Source organism: Amblyomma maculatum, chromosome 2 (assembly GCF_055883805.1).
Source record: "Amblyomma maculatum isolate TAMU_Amacu chromosome 2, ASM5588380v1, whole genome shotgun sequence".
NCBI classification, from domain to species: domain Eukaryota; kingdom Metazoa; phylum Arthropoda; class Arachnida; order Ixodida; family Ixodidae; genus Amblyomma; species Amblyomma maculatum.
Window position 1 is genome coordinate 139597444 of NC_139345.1, and position 13678 is coordinate 139611121.

General features: G+C 42.1%; 1 long non-coding RNA gene across 1 annotated transcript; it reads left to right on the plus strand.

The window, feature by feature from the left end:
* The first annotated feature begins 6122 nt into the window (after nt 1-6122).
* LOC146200069 (uncharacterized) lies at nt 6123-12487 on the plus strand. Its single transcript, XR_014704794.1, has 4 exons — nt 6123-6260; nt 9865-9938; nt 10023-10174; nt 12297-12487. It is a non-coding gene; the product is annotated as an uncharacterized LOC146200069 (long non-coding RNA).
* Nucleotides 12488-13678: the final 1191 nt, after the last annotated feature.

Below are 13678 nucleotides of genomic sequence, written 5' to 3' on the forward strand. Positions count from 1 at the left end.
GAGGGATAGGCAGCGAACGCGATGGTTAGCTGTTGGCACCAGCAGTAGCGGCCAGGGCGACTGCAAAGGACTGCGCTCTGCTTCTGCGGGCCTAACTTTTATTAGTGATGTGTGTCACAGTTAACTAATAAGGATGTCTCTGTTTTTAATTATATTTCACTATTTACTGGCGCTGCATGGAGACACAGACGTACAGCAAATGCCCCGTACGGACACATAGGTATCTACCAAATGCGGGATTTACTACGTGAGACGCTTTCTATTCATCGTTTCACTGATTTACCGTGAAGTGCGGCCCGTTTCAGGTCTTTTATTTTCTCTCAACAGTGTTTATTTGTACTGTTCTGCCCTTATACCGCAATAAATGATCTGAGCCTTGTTACACATGGAGAGCATCCACCATGGTTACGCCGCTAAACGCTGCTCTCGCGAACCAAGCTTGGAGACTGTTGACGTCTGTGGTACGCCGGTTCCTGGGTGCGAAAAGTGCACGATTGCTGTGGCCCGGTTCAAAAACCTAATTCTTTCGCAAAATCCCTTTTTAAGAACAGAACATAAAACATTCTTTGTCTGGAGTACTGTCCTATGGTGTTTTTATTCAGCCTTTTAGTATGTTCGACTGCGCGGCAACAGGACAGCCCCGTACCATCCTCGCCATATCGTTTGCGCGGCGTTTTGTTGAGCTGAACGTAGAGAATCATGCGGCATCAGCGACGCCAATAAAGTAGACGACACGTTTTCAACACTTACAGCAACGGATTTCGTGAGCTTACACCAGCAACGCCGCCCACTAGCTCGGCTGGCGAAGACGCTCTCGCCGCACTCTACTTCCTAGTCCTGTAGGCCTATGTAATTGTTTTGCATCGAAGGCTCATCGAAATGCACTTTGGATTCATTCCGCGCTAGAGTAAAGGATTTTTCAAAACGCTACCATACCACCAACCCCCTTGACTTCTGTAATAAAGAAAATATATTTTCAATTTTGGCTGCGACTCAGTACAACGGAGCCTGCGTGCAAGCAGACGATGTGCCGTTCAGTACCGGAGGTAGCTGGCTATGAGCAGAAACTTGCTGTTAAACTTGCTAGTGCATCCGCATCTCAAGAAAGATTCATTTTTGACAGTTCGGGTATTATTTAGGAAAATAATAAATTTTAACACGCTCTTCTTACTGTGGCGCAAGGGATTCACACGTATCTTTGGCAGGGGCTAGCTTGCGGGAGGCACGGCCGGAGCGACGTGCAGTGTTCACGGCGGTGGGATAAGTGAAATGGGTATCATATATGAGAGTGGTCATTGCTACGAAGTCTGTCTGGTTTACACAGACAGTTCACAGGTGATTTATATGAGGATCTGCTGGAAAGCGAGGAATCAAAAGCATAACCTCAGTCTCTCCTTGCATGTTTCCCTCATACGCTCTAGTACATTCCACGACCACGAATCGCCAGCCCTATGACATTACCACAAAGAATTGCACTAATGAGGATATTTAAGTTGTTTAAAAGGCCAAATGCTAGGCCGCTGGGTTGAGCATAAAGCATGAGAATGCACAGCTCGCTAGGGAGTGGCCACAGTGTGACGAGGCAATGAATTTGAGGGGAGAGTATTTTCCTCCTCTCCCGCTTGCTTTCAGTAAAACGGTCTATATTCCCTGCATATTGCACTGCACCTTTTCGGCACACTCACGACGATAAATGTGAAAGACTTTGTGCAAAGCGCACCTCTCTTCTATCTTTTTATTGACCCGCTTGTTCCTGGGTAGTACCAAAACCGCACTACATTCATGTATACCTCCAAAATAAAAAAACGGTGCAGAAGAGTAGATCGCAATGGCATCGTCCTATTCGATTTTGTTTTTACTGCTCGTTTACGTCACGGCCACGTGATTGCACTGTACCAAGTGAGGTATTTTACCATGAGTATTCTCCAGCGCCCCTTAGTACATATTGCTGGAAAGGTATACGCATCTGAACAGAGATGTCTGCCCTATCATTAAGCTACCATAACGCCGCACCACCGTCAACGAGATTAGTTTAAAACGCTATGTCAGGCCGAAGAAGTGGAAGTTAAGCTGAATTTTTTATGGTGTGGAATTTCGAATAGGAGCCTTCCAGTCATGTGGTTCACTGGCGTGTTCTTTACAGAACGTTTTTCGATTTGCGACGTTGCATATGCAAACAAAGGTTATCAGATATGATAAATATGACTTTCATTGCAGGCGTTTTCAGTACGCTCGGCGCTACGTACGTGCTCCTAGTCACACTGGAGAACAATTAATAGTGCAAAACGCCTCCCCATTTTCACGGTATCGCGTCTTATCTGCTGTGCTGATAATGACGAGCACGAGGTATGCTCGTGAACAAAAAAACAATGTCCTGATATAACTTGACCTGCTGGCAGTGTTAGGCAGACTAAGCAATTGTCCTTTCTAGCATGCAATTATTGATAACTATTTAGGCGTTCTTACTTCCTGAACGCCTCGATTCTAGGAACTGAATATTGAATGCCGCTACCGGCACAGAAAACTGTAAGCTTCCTCTCAAAGAGGAAATGCGTTGAGTAATAAATTAATAAAGTGATCTGCTTTTGAAGAACACATTGAAGTTTTTTTTGTGTGTCGATAAATGTCGCCAATAATGTAATAAAGCATGAAGAAAGTACTTGACTGCTGGAAAAGGGGGGAGAGTAAACATAAAGCAATGTTTCTTCGACGTCAGCTTAGATACTTTAGCCACCCACTATTTGAAACTTCATGTTCTGTGCAAAGGGAAAGATGTGGATCCAAAGGCACCATCAGTTTATCGATTAACTGGGCGCTCAAAATGAGTTAATAGGAGCTAAGAGGCATTCTTACTTATAAACCACTACATGATCCTCCTATAAAGAATATTACGGTATTGAGGCTGGTTTAAATTTAGGGTCCACTTCTTGACTGCTGGCCAAAACGTTATAACATGGTTTGTTTACCTTAGGTTCTTTCACTTCATGCAAATTTTTCTAGAAGCTGCCGAATTCCCCCTATATATAGTTATTTTACAAACTAATTTTAAGGTTCCATCTCTTGTTTTAGGTGTATAATTAAGACATTGTCTTTGTGAGGAAACTTTGTTAAGAAAACATATTTTTCGAGGCTGTACGCAGATATCTCAGCTACTTTTTTTGGAGTCCTGTCTTAATTGCGTCCAAATAAGATGAGTTATTAGCGTTTGGTTTTCGTTGTTATTTTTGTTTCTTTAAAATACACCTGCTTCCTTGGTGGTTTCGATTTCTGCATAGGAGGAACAAATAATCAATGAAGACGAGGAGAGCTTTGGGCAGTGTTTGATTCTGATGTTGATAAATATAAAGCTAAAATTATCAATTTTTCACAGAACATGAAGAGAAAGTGCGTAAAGAACACAATACCGCACCGCTCAGATCCGAATCTAAGACTCGAATTTCACTTCCGGTGACTACAAAGTGATCTAAGGCGGCGTCTTTAAATCCGCTACGCTCTGTAGATATTTACGTTTTAAATAACCTAACATTTTTGCCAGCGTATACCCTTTGCCATAGCGGAGGACGTGGTGCGCCCTGTGTTACTCCTACTTTTAAATGGTGCATGGTGTAAGGCTGAACGCCTTGCAGTAACTTTTTTTTTGCTGCCAACGGCATCAAAGTTACCAAAATCGAAGCACTTGTTAGGCTAGTCAGTAAACAAATTTAGTAAACATGGGCTCGATATGACATTCATACGAAGGAAACCGGCAGCCTCTGACATCATCAAAAACTATGCTAAATAGAAAAGCACCGAACACAACATTAGGAGGGCTTGACTTCGGATTCCACCGCCAACTAGTGGTTGATTGTTTGTGTTATCTAATCAATTAGCATTTACTCATGAAAAACTTGACTTTATCATACAGAATAATTGAGAAAAAACGTTTAGGGGGATGCCTAAGCTGTGCCTTTAGACTGTAGGTAATAACGACATTGACCTCTCCGTTTTATGTATAGAATTTCTTTGCGCGCATTTTTTGGCCTTCAGTTACTGAGAAGGAGTTTGACGAACTTAAATGTCTAAAGCCGGTTTGGTATTGACGAAAGGCGTAGTATCTGTTTCACGTTTGGCTGGATCCCTAAACTTACAATGAACGGCATACAATTGAACGTAAGTACATATGAAGTTGGCTGGAATATCTGTCGCAAACTAGTCTCCGCCTTGACGAGCAGATTGATGACAAATGGGACGCGAAGTGACATGACACCACTCTTAACGCTGAAAAAAGAAGGGTTGCGTCACAGTTTTGACAAGCGCCCACTGCCTATTTCCTTACACGTTTTTCTCAAACTCGGGGTAATGTGGCGGTAACGACGCTTTTTCGGCGTAAAGAGCTGCATAAGCTGTGGCGTAGATTACGCATATCACAAACTGGGTAGAGCATTGAACGTGAACCAGAAGAGAAAGAAACGTTTCCTACACGTCGTCGCACAAGAGCAAGAATATTGTTCTGCGTGAGATATCTCTGCGACACGCATATCGCAAACTGGGTAGAGCATTGAACGTGAACCAGAAGAGAAAGAAACGTTTCCTACACGTCGTCGCACAAGTGCAAGAATATTGTTCTGCGTGAGATATCTCTGCGACAGCTGAGCTAGTCAATTGGCATAATAATTAACACTAGAGAAATTTTCCACTTGTTTGGAATTACTCATTTTAAATGCAGCGGATATTGCGACACTGTGACACTGCGTAGGCTTCAGCGCTGCATTGCGCAAAATCACTTTGGGTGCTGACTGTATTTGCACTGTGCATCTTCACGTGGCATAAATGAGGCTAGCTACTAGGATAAAACTGCAATCTCCTAAGAAAGGCTTGCCTTTAGTCTCTTAACAATGCCGGAAGATATGTAAAAGGCGAAAACAATTTGGTGCTCACGTTCTGTTAGCATTACCTTGGGTGAGAATTTATTGCAAATGCCTAGATAAAAGCGGTAAACGTCTTTCAGCAAAGACAAAATAAATTTCGACAACCCTCGGAGCAGTGACATTAAACACGCAACGTTGTCCGTAGAAACAGCTTTGACTGGGGCACATAGCCGAACGTTAAAATTCACCTGCGTTGCAACAAAGCCTCTAACACTGAGCAATTTGGCGTGTATGACCAGAAACCTGGAGCGAAGTGTTAAAATCTGAGTAACGACAACGGATGTAGATATAACAGTCTCCGTGATAGCATTTTAGCCAATTTTCTTTTATCGCTTTTGTCGGCATCACGTGTGGAGAGCGTATAGCGCCGCTGCTCACAATCGTAATGATCCGAATACTTTTGGTCAAGGTCCATATTTGCACCTCTTAAGACAATGGCCCTCATGTTATCGCTTTCACAGTGGCGCCCTGGACACGCGTGCTGCGACTGTTGTACAGCGTGGGGAGGCAAATTCTATGATAAAATTATTTAGGCTGGCTACCGAAAAAGGCTTATTCTATATCTTAAAAGTGAATTTGCTTATAATGCCCCTAAAATTCAGATAAAACTATTGTTGTCCCAAACATGCCTCAGATTTGGTTTCTTCGCTCTCAATACTTGATACACAATGGATCTGTCGCAGGCTCCTGGCTTTGTTACGTTTCAGGTATTCCAGAATACAGCTGCCAAGAGCACAAAATATGTTATCACAAAGAAAATAACTTATATTCATACTAGGAATGTTGTTCTGTGTAACTGTGCTCATCAGTGAGAGCCATAAACGTATGTCACAAATAGGTCCATGTAAACGGCGTTATAAAGCAACTTAAGGTCTACTGTGCCTCATTTTCCTACCTTGCGCCAAAATATGATGCGTTCTTCCTCACGAATGCACGTGGTCGCCCCACTTCAAAACTAAGGGGCAAAAATATATGCACCTTTCGTGCCTTTATTTTTTGCAGCAAGAAGAGCGGGATCTTAACAGCCGTTTCTAGAACGTTCGTTATATTTTACGTCTTGTGTGTACGGTGTGACTCCAGCATAGAAGGATGACATTTTCTAGTTGCTCATGACTGCTGTACAAAGGTCTGTCTGAAGCAGGAAACAAAGGACCATTGGCGAATAGAAAAGGTGATAAAAGCTCATACAGCGCATTACAATTGTGTGATACTGAACTGAAACGATCACGCTATAATCAGACATTGAGAAAGAAAACACTGCCACGAACGACATTCGGGGTGTGGACAGAGGCGTACATATGGTATTGCGGGGTAAAGCGAGCCACGGACCGTCGCTTATTGGTGAGCACTGAGGTAAGATACCTGATCATGCTTGGTACTGTGAAATGTAATCTTTGCTTTAGGGGTACACTAGGCTAGTCGCTTTCGTCCGGATGTGCCTAGCTTTGTGCATCTTATTGAAAGATTCCTGGCAAACATTGCTCTCTATTAACGAGGAAGCCAGTAATCGTTGTGCACCGCCTAGCGTTTCACGTAAGTTATGGTACCATCTGCGCAAACTTCAGGCATTTAAATTATGCTAGTATAATGGTTAAGTAATTTCAAGACATTTGGTGGCGTTGCGACATATTAATATGTTTTCTGGTGCCCTATTGTTTAAACTTACCCGGCAAAAAGACAGAATAGGAGAAGATTTTTAATGAATGCCCGACATTTTACAGCTGTCTCGTATGCGGAGGAACCCGAAATTGACGGATAATGATACAAAGGGGCAACTTTGCATAATGAAGAGGTGATAATTATGAGTATCATTATGTTCATATGCCACTAAATTAAAAATTCCACTTTCCTCTGTTAGGTGCGCCACACATCCCAGGGAGCACAAACTGGATCCGATGTAGGCAATGCAGGACAGCTCCGTTGGGCTTAATGTGGGCGCTGCAAGGGTGGCCGACGTAGGGCCAAAGAGGGCTGTCGACAAAGCCCCGATGCGCCCCACTTGTGACCGATGCAGGCAGCTCTTGCGGGGCTGCCCACACTTTTCCCGCAATGCCAAAAGTGCACAACATGCCAACTCTCTGCAATGATCCTACTTTGGACCGATTCGGGCAGTCGCTCTGGATAAACAAATATTTTTTTTTTATTTTGGTCAGCCCTTAAGATAATGACAACGCCAATGAGGGTTCTATAGCGCAAGCCGCACTTGGGCTTGCCCATATTATTCTCACAAGCGTCCGAGGCAGATAATTATTGAGAAGCCCTAGTCGGTCAGCCGCTCAAATGATGACATAGGACCGATGCGGGTTCTGTCTCAAGGTGCACTTGGGCTTGCCCACATTATTCTCATTCGCAGATGATAGATGGGAAGCCCTAGTCCATGTTCTCCCAATGAATATTTATGGACATAATTAAGGAATTATTTTATACATGTCTGCCCTTTCTAAAGAGCCACAAAATAAAATTTTCCAATAATTCCTAGCATTAATCGAGCCTAAATGACTTCCTTTTCTTCTTGTTCAGGCTGTGGAGATGTGTGTTCTGAGCAGTAATAATGCTCTCGGAGTTTCAGGCTGTCCATAGCAACTAGATAAGGAGCAACAGTTGGCAATCAATATGTTTGAGTATTTTTAGCGCAAATTGCACAAGCGCGAGAACTAAAGCCATGTAATATTTCTAACCGACTAAACATGGCAACAACTGTTATACAAATTATCTATATTAGTAATTTAGGGCAACATCTAATGTATATTAATTGGACTTGCTGTTGGTTTTGAACCTATAGAGTCCAGTTGCTCTTTGCACGTGCCTTAAAGTTCACCACAAGGGACCTATTTTGGGACCATGCGGGCACTCCCGCCTTCCATCCACATTACGGCCGATGTGGGACCTAAAGTAGTTTAGCTAAGGATCCCTCAATTTGGCTTCACAAGGGCTTGCCCAACTTGAGCTCTTATTCGTATTCTACCTACCCTCAAGTAATCTACAAGGGGCTGAGTGGGGCAGCATGTGGGCATGCCCGTTTGTTTGCTTCACTACGGCTGATTTAGGTCCCACAGAGATTTAATGTGGGCGGTTTCATTTCGGACTTTTGATAGATTTTCCATAAAAAGCCCACATTTAGGTTGGATTGCCCTCAAATATCTGACAAGGAACCCATCTGGTCTTGATGCAGGAACGTGCTCTGCATTAGCCCGAGCAACGCCTCAATGAAACCCATGCAGAAGGAACAGGTGCGAGCCCAAATGGGGCTTGCCCACTTTTGCTCCATCGGGGACGGATGCAGGCTTTATGATAGCTGCCCCAGCCTCATGTGCCTACATCGGATCTACTGGGGCTTCACAATATGTGCTATCTGGGAATATATGCGCAAGCATAACCTCAATGAAAGCATATTAAAAGAAATCTTGCCTGCATAAAACGTCTGAATGAGACCACCATATATCGCAAATGGAGGTGCTTGCTGTTTGGCAATAATTGAACACAAATAACTGCGTACGAAAATAGGTGAACAATTTATCCTGTAAAATTTTCCCGTTCTTCAGAGAAGAAGAGAAACCAGTATAGACAAACTCCGATTGACACACATTGAATCTTGCTCTAGGAAGACTGATAAGCACATTCTTAATCAGGGCTCAATAAATATCTTCCATGTAGTGCACTTACCGTTGACTTATTACAGTGTATTCTAGAGTATCGTAGACATAAACAAACTATATTACATGTATAAAATTACCCAGGGGCAGCTCAAGATCGAAGACAAAAATGCCTTAAGCTGCACTGACTAATTTTTGGCATGCCGTCAGTAAAAACCTTTTGCGGGCTGTGAGTTCGCGAGAAAAACTATTTCCATGCTGTTGATCAAGTGATGCCATCGAAAGGCATTGTAGCGCACCGGTATAGAAAGAAACGTGTTTTATTCTCCAGAGAAAATTACCTGCCTGAAAACGGGGTCAGAACTGAAATTATTTTTACCGACAAGCTGTTTTCATGAAACCACATTTGGTAAGCTATTTTGAACTATCTGAAGAAAACGTACGGCACCCCTGCTTTTAACAGTTCGGCAAATTATGCCTAAACTAAGTTTACTCAGCACATTCGAGTGCTCCTCGAGAAAATTGCTCTCATTAATACTAAGAAGCCACATGTTTGTGACATGATGCCCGCGCCACTAGCAGTGGGGGGGGGGGCTGGCTCCTCGTACATGTCCAAATAATACACGGGGATTGTAAAGCGTTAGATTTGAATTATGAGCTTCTGTTCAGTGCTGCCATGATACGTACGCAGGAAATGAAAAGGTGAAAAGCAAAATCAATGTTCCAGAAACATAAATAATAAAAAACTTTTATTAAGCACAAAAGAAGTTTGTTCAAATTAAAACAAAGGTTATATCCTTTTATGGTTTGATCGGTCCAGCGACTAGGAATAAGTTTCAATGCAGCGGGTTTTTCATTTTGTGATGCTTTCTTTGAACATATGTGCGATACTTGCAATAGGCTTGGACGGGTAATATCTTTTTCTTTTTCTATAAAAAGTCACTTAGTATATTAGTGCCTAACATCGTTCCAATGCATGCACAAGTGCCTCAAAAAAATAGCCGTTACATGACTTTACGCACTGTGTGAGCATTTCTTGGAGTAGTAGGTGGTTTAGATCATTCACATTGGAGAAAAAAATATAAAACAGGCGCTCTTAAAAGTGTAGTAATTCTCAGATGTATACGACGACTTATTTGGCGCTTACTAAGCTTGTAGGTATCCTTATGCATACTGAATGTGAATGAAACAGGCACAAAGTGCTGCCACCTTGTTCCAAGTCGTTGGCGCCCATATGTTCGTTCAGAATATAGAGGCATTTAGATGCGAATCGCACACTGAAAATCATCAACACGTATACAAATGCACTGCCAAGTTTTTTCTGAACAAGTCGCGGTAATTAAAAAAAATTAATTTTCATGCAGGTGTTCGATTCAACCTGATATTATGAAGGTCCTCGTATGCTTACTGGCCTTCGTAGCTTCACTAACCCTGTCCAGTAAGTATTATAGCCCTTATTCTACATATATGCTTTAATGGATAACCAAAACTTATAAAATGTATTCGTTTTATTGTATTTCAGGTGGAAGCCCGATGTGAGAGTACAACGTGCACTATAAGATAGGGCATTAAACAATTTTAGTAACTACTGCAGCGCGAGCTTCTAAAGAGTATAACGTTTATTTTTTTTTTATTTTATTTTCAGCAATTCCGGAGAAAATGAGAGCCTTCATGGTGAGTGTGGAGCACTGTGAATTCAAGCATAAATTATTAGCTGTCTTCGCCGAATTCTTTTGAAGTCAAATAGCTATAATATTCTAATTAAGCTATTTGCTCGACCATATCAAGTGCAAAATTGATTGGCATGGATGCCGTTTGCATTCCCAACGTGGTAAATAACCGTAGCTCATTGGCCGGGAAATGTGCTGATTTTATTTCCGGGGTAAAATAATGCGAGTAGTGAGGCTCAGCTGGAAAAGGCTTACTGCGGCGCCAAACTCATGCGATATTTTTTTTTCTTCTTTTGTTCGCATACTTGTGCAAACAAGTAAAACTCGAATTTTTTTTGGCTGATGCTTGTAAAGCTAATAAATTTGGCAAAGTTCTTCAGGAATATTTTATAACAACAATTTTTAAGATGTCGCTTCTTGCCTTGTGTCTTTTTACTCATTATTTGGTTGCATGTTTCTGGCACACCTTTAATCATCAATTACTGACTTGATGCGCAAGGACCTGTTTTTGGCAGTTAAATTGATAAATTACTCGGGTGCAATCTTTCCGCTGTAACTGTGAGCAGAGCACATGCAATCGCATAGACAAAGCTTCCATACATCCTTCTTATTATGTAATGCAAAACACCCTTAAAAGAATTGTATTTTTAATTTACATTGACTGGTTTCAATGCCAACACTGTATATCCAGGTAATAGACCTGAACATACAGAAACGTCTCATTCACATCCGTCTCTAACTAGTGTTATGAAATGCGAAGCACCCTTAAAAGAATTGTTTTAATTTATATTACTCGTTTTTATGCCTGTATTGTATATCTACGTACTAGACGAGAACATACAAAAACGTCTCATGGACCGACTGCAACTATAAACGCCTTGTTGAAAGCTTAGTAGCGCTTTATGCAAGCGAGAAATGATCAATAATCATCGCTAGCCCAGTACATGACTCCTGAGTAGCATGACAAATGTAAACCAAAAGAGCTGTTACTGCACTACCCCCGCAAATAGCCTCATTAGATTTACACGCCTGATTATATGGCTCGCCCTCATATGCCTGTTTCATCTGAAACTCTGCTTCATTATACCAATAAAACCTTATGTTCTGTTTGGCGTTGTGGGGGAAAAATTAGCACGGCGCTGGCATAAGGTAGCCGGCGACTGTGATGGCGACCACACATTCTGTGATTACTTGTGCGACTTAACCGTATACCACGCGATATCAGGAAGTTGGGAGAAGATTCCAGCGCGGTTCCTCATGAAAGGAATTCTAAAGCCTTTGCCAGCACAATGTGCTCTCTTTGACTGCACCTTTGTATTATGAGAACTTATTCTATAATTAAAAAAAAAAGATGGCGCGGTCAATTTCCTTTTTTACCTACCAAATGGTTTATCTGCAGTAAACAAAACCATTTTTTTTCGAGCGGTCTCTGTTACTACTTTCTAACACAATATGAACCTCGTCAATCCGAATTTCAACCTTTTGTAGTCTCCAGTCCCGGCTTTTTTATTTTTTTGAAGAAGAAAATGAGGGTGCCTTCACTCAGTTTGACAGCAAGTGGAGGTTTCCGCGTTTCTACGTAAATCATATATTTGCAATATCTACTAAAGGGCCTTGCATATTTTGCACTTTTGAAATCCTACCTCCCTCCGATAGTGCAATCACTGATATATCATATTCATTGCGGAGATTTAAGCTCCGCTTTTATGAGTATGACGTAATAGCATAGGCGATTGAGCGAGATGTTAACATCACGCTTTATTCAAGTAGTATGAACATCTCTTGAGCCATATGATAAGGAAGTTTGCGGAGTTAAAATAGATAAAGCATTCAAAAGGCGGGTTATTGGAGAGAAAATGATGAATTCCCCGACAGTGAAAAGGTATATTCCTGGTGATCCAGATGATGATGATTACACGAATTTGCGCAAACTGACCTCTTGGTCACACAGAAAAAATTGAAGTAAAAGTTGTTGCTAGGCTAGTTGGTGCATTTCGATGAAAAACAGGTTAGTGCAAAACAAGACAGAAACGAGTGCGACATCCCGTCTTTCTCCTTCGTGTTCGCCTTGTTTTGGGCTAACCGATTTGGTCGGAGAAAAACTCATTGCAACTGATGATTTCCAGCCGTTATTACTGACGATGTCACGGACGAGTACTGGCGAGAGGCACTCGGATGGGCACTGGAGCAGATCGGGAAATGGTTCCGGAAGACGAAACAACCGTTCCCCTAATTTTATGTCACTGAAGACAAGGACTTGAAATCAAGAAGACCTTGCAAAATTCTCCTAATAAAGTTGGCTCGGCTGATCAACAAATCCACTGTTTTTGTGACAGTCAGTTTTGAGCATTTCAGTGAAACAAAATAAAGTTCTCGCTTATTCTAAAAGCCTTTCCGTCATTGCTTAGCGTACAGTTGCCAACAGGCTTCGGCTTAGCCTCGAGTATGGAAGGAGAAGCTGAATTCATCATCCACTAATGGAAACACCAACAGTAAAGAAATATATGGATGACTTAAAGACTGTCAAGGCAATAAAAAATACCCTTGTCTCCAGTATTCGTTGCTACAGGGTCGTTGTTAACTGTTAACAAGCTGCCTTGTTTCGTGTTGTCAAGTAAATTTAACTATATCTTCTTTGATAGCAGTGAAGGGATCATTATCTGTTGGGCTAGAAGTGTACCCGGTTTATATTTGTTGCGGTCTATCATCAGATGTCGTTGCACTCTTTCTTGGTAGCGAACGCCTTAATCGCTATCGCGTTTATGTTGGTGGCTCGAAGGATTGTGTGTAGACCAAGCCAAGACACAAGATATGAATACTCATTGGATCCACCAGCCATAAAATTCGCGACAACCTAACTTGCCTTTTTAAAGGAAATTAGATGATAACAACAATCATTTTCATTACCGGCTCTATGAAATGATCTTCGGTCGCGCATGTGCACATTCCTGTTCAGTTTGCATCTAGTCTCTTAATTTGCGCCTCCAATACCACATACTTCTTCATTACCACACAGCTGTAAGCTATCCAGTTACGTGAAGGACAGCCCGACATATCAATGAATCAGGACTGGCAGCTTTAACGTATGCATACGGAGTTCGCTCGTCGTCTAAAAGTGGCGTGTCTAATATATGAATGAAAGGCCCTGCAAACTTATATTTCCATCATATACAACGAGAAGAACACCAATTCGTAGCCACAGCCACGATATATATCCTTTATACGTCGCAGAACCCGCCGACCAGCCAGTACCTATTCATGTCACGTGACAGATACCAAATACCAGAGCCGTTCCCGTAACCGCTCATTCACGACTTAACCAGGTGCAGTCAGCAGGAGAAGTAGGAAGCATTGGGTTTGAAACGGTCGCTAATCATGAATAATTGCCAGAAATTGGTTGTGAACTGCCACTCAGATAATGCGCATTTGAGGCCTCCCGGCGTAAACTGAAAATGCTAGCTGAAGTGTTAATGTATTTTGTCAGACGTCGTAAATGATTTGGCAACAA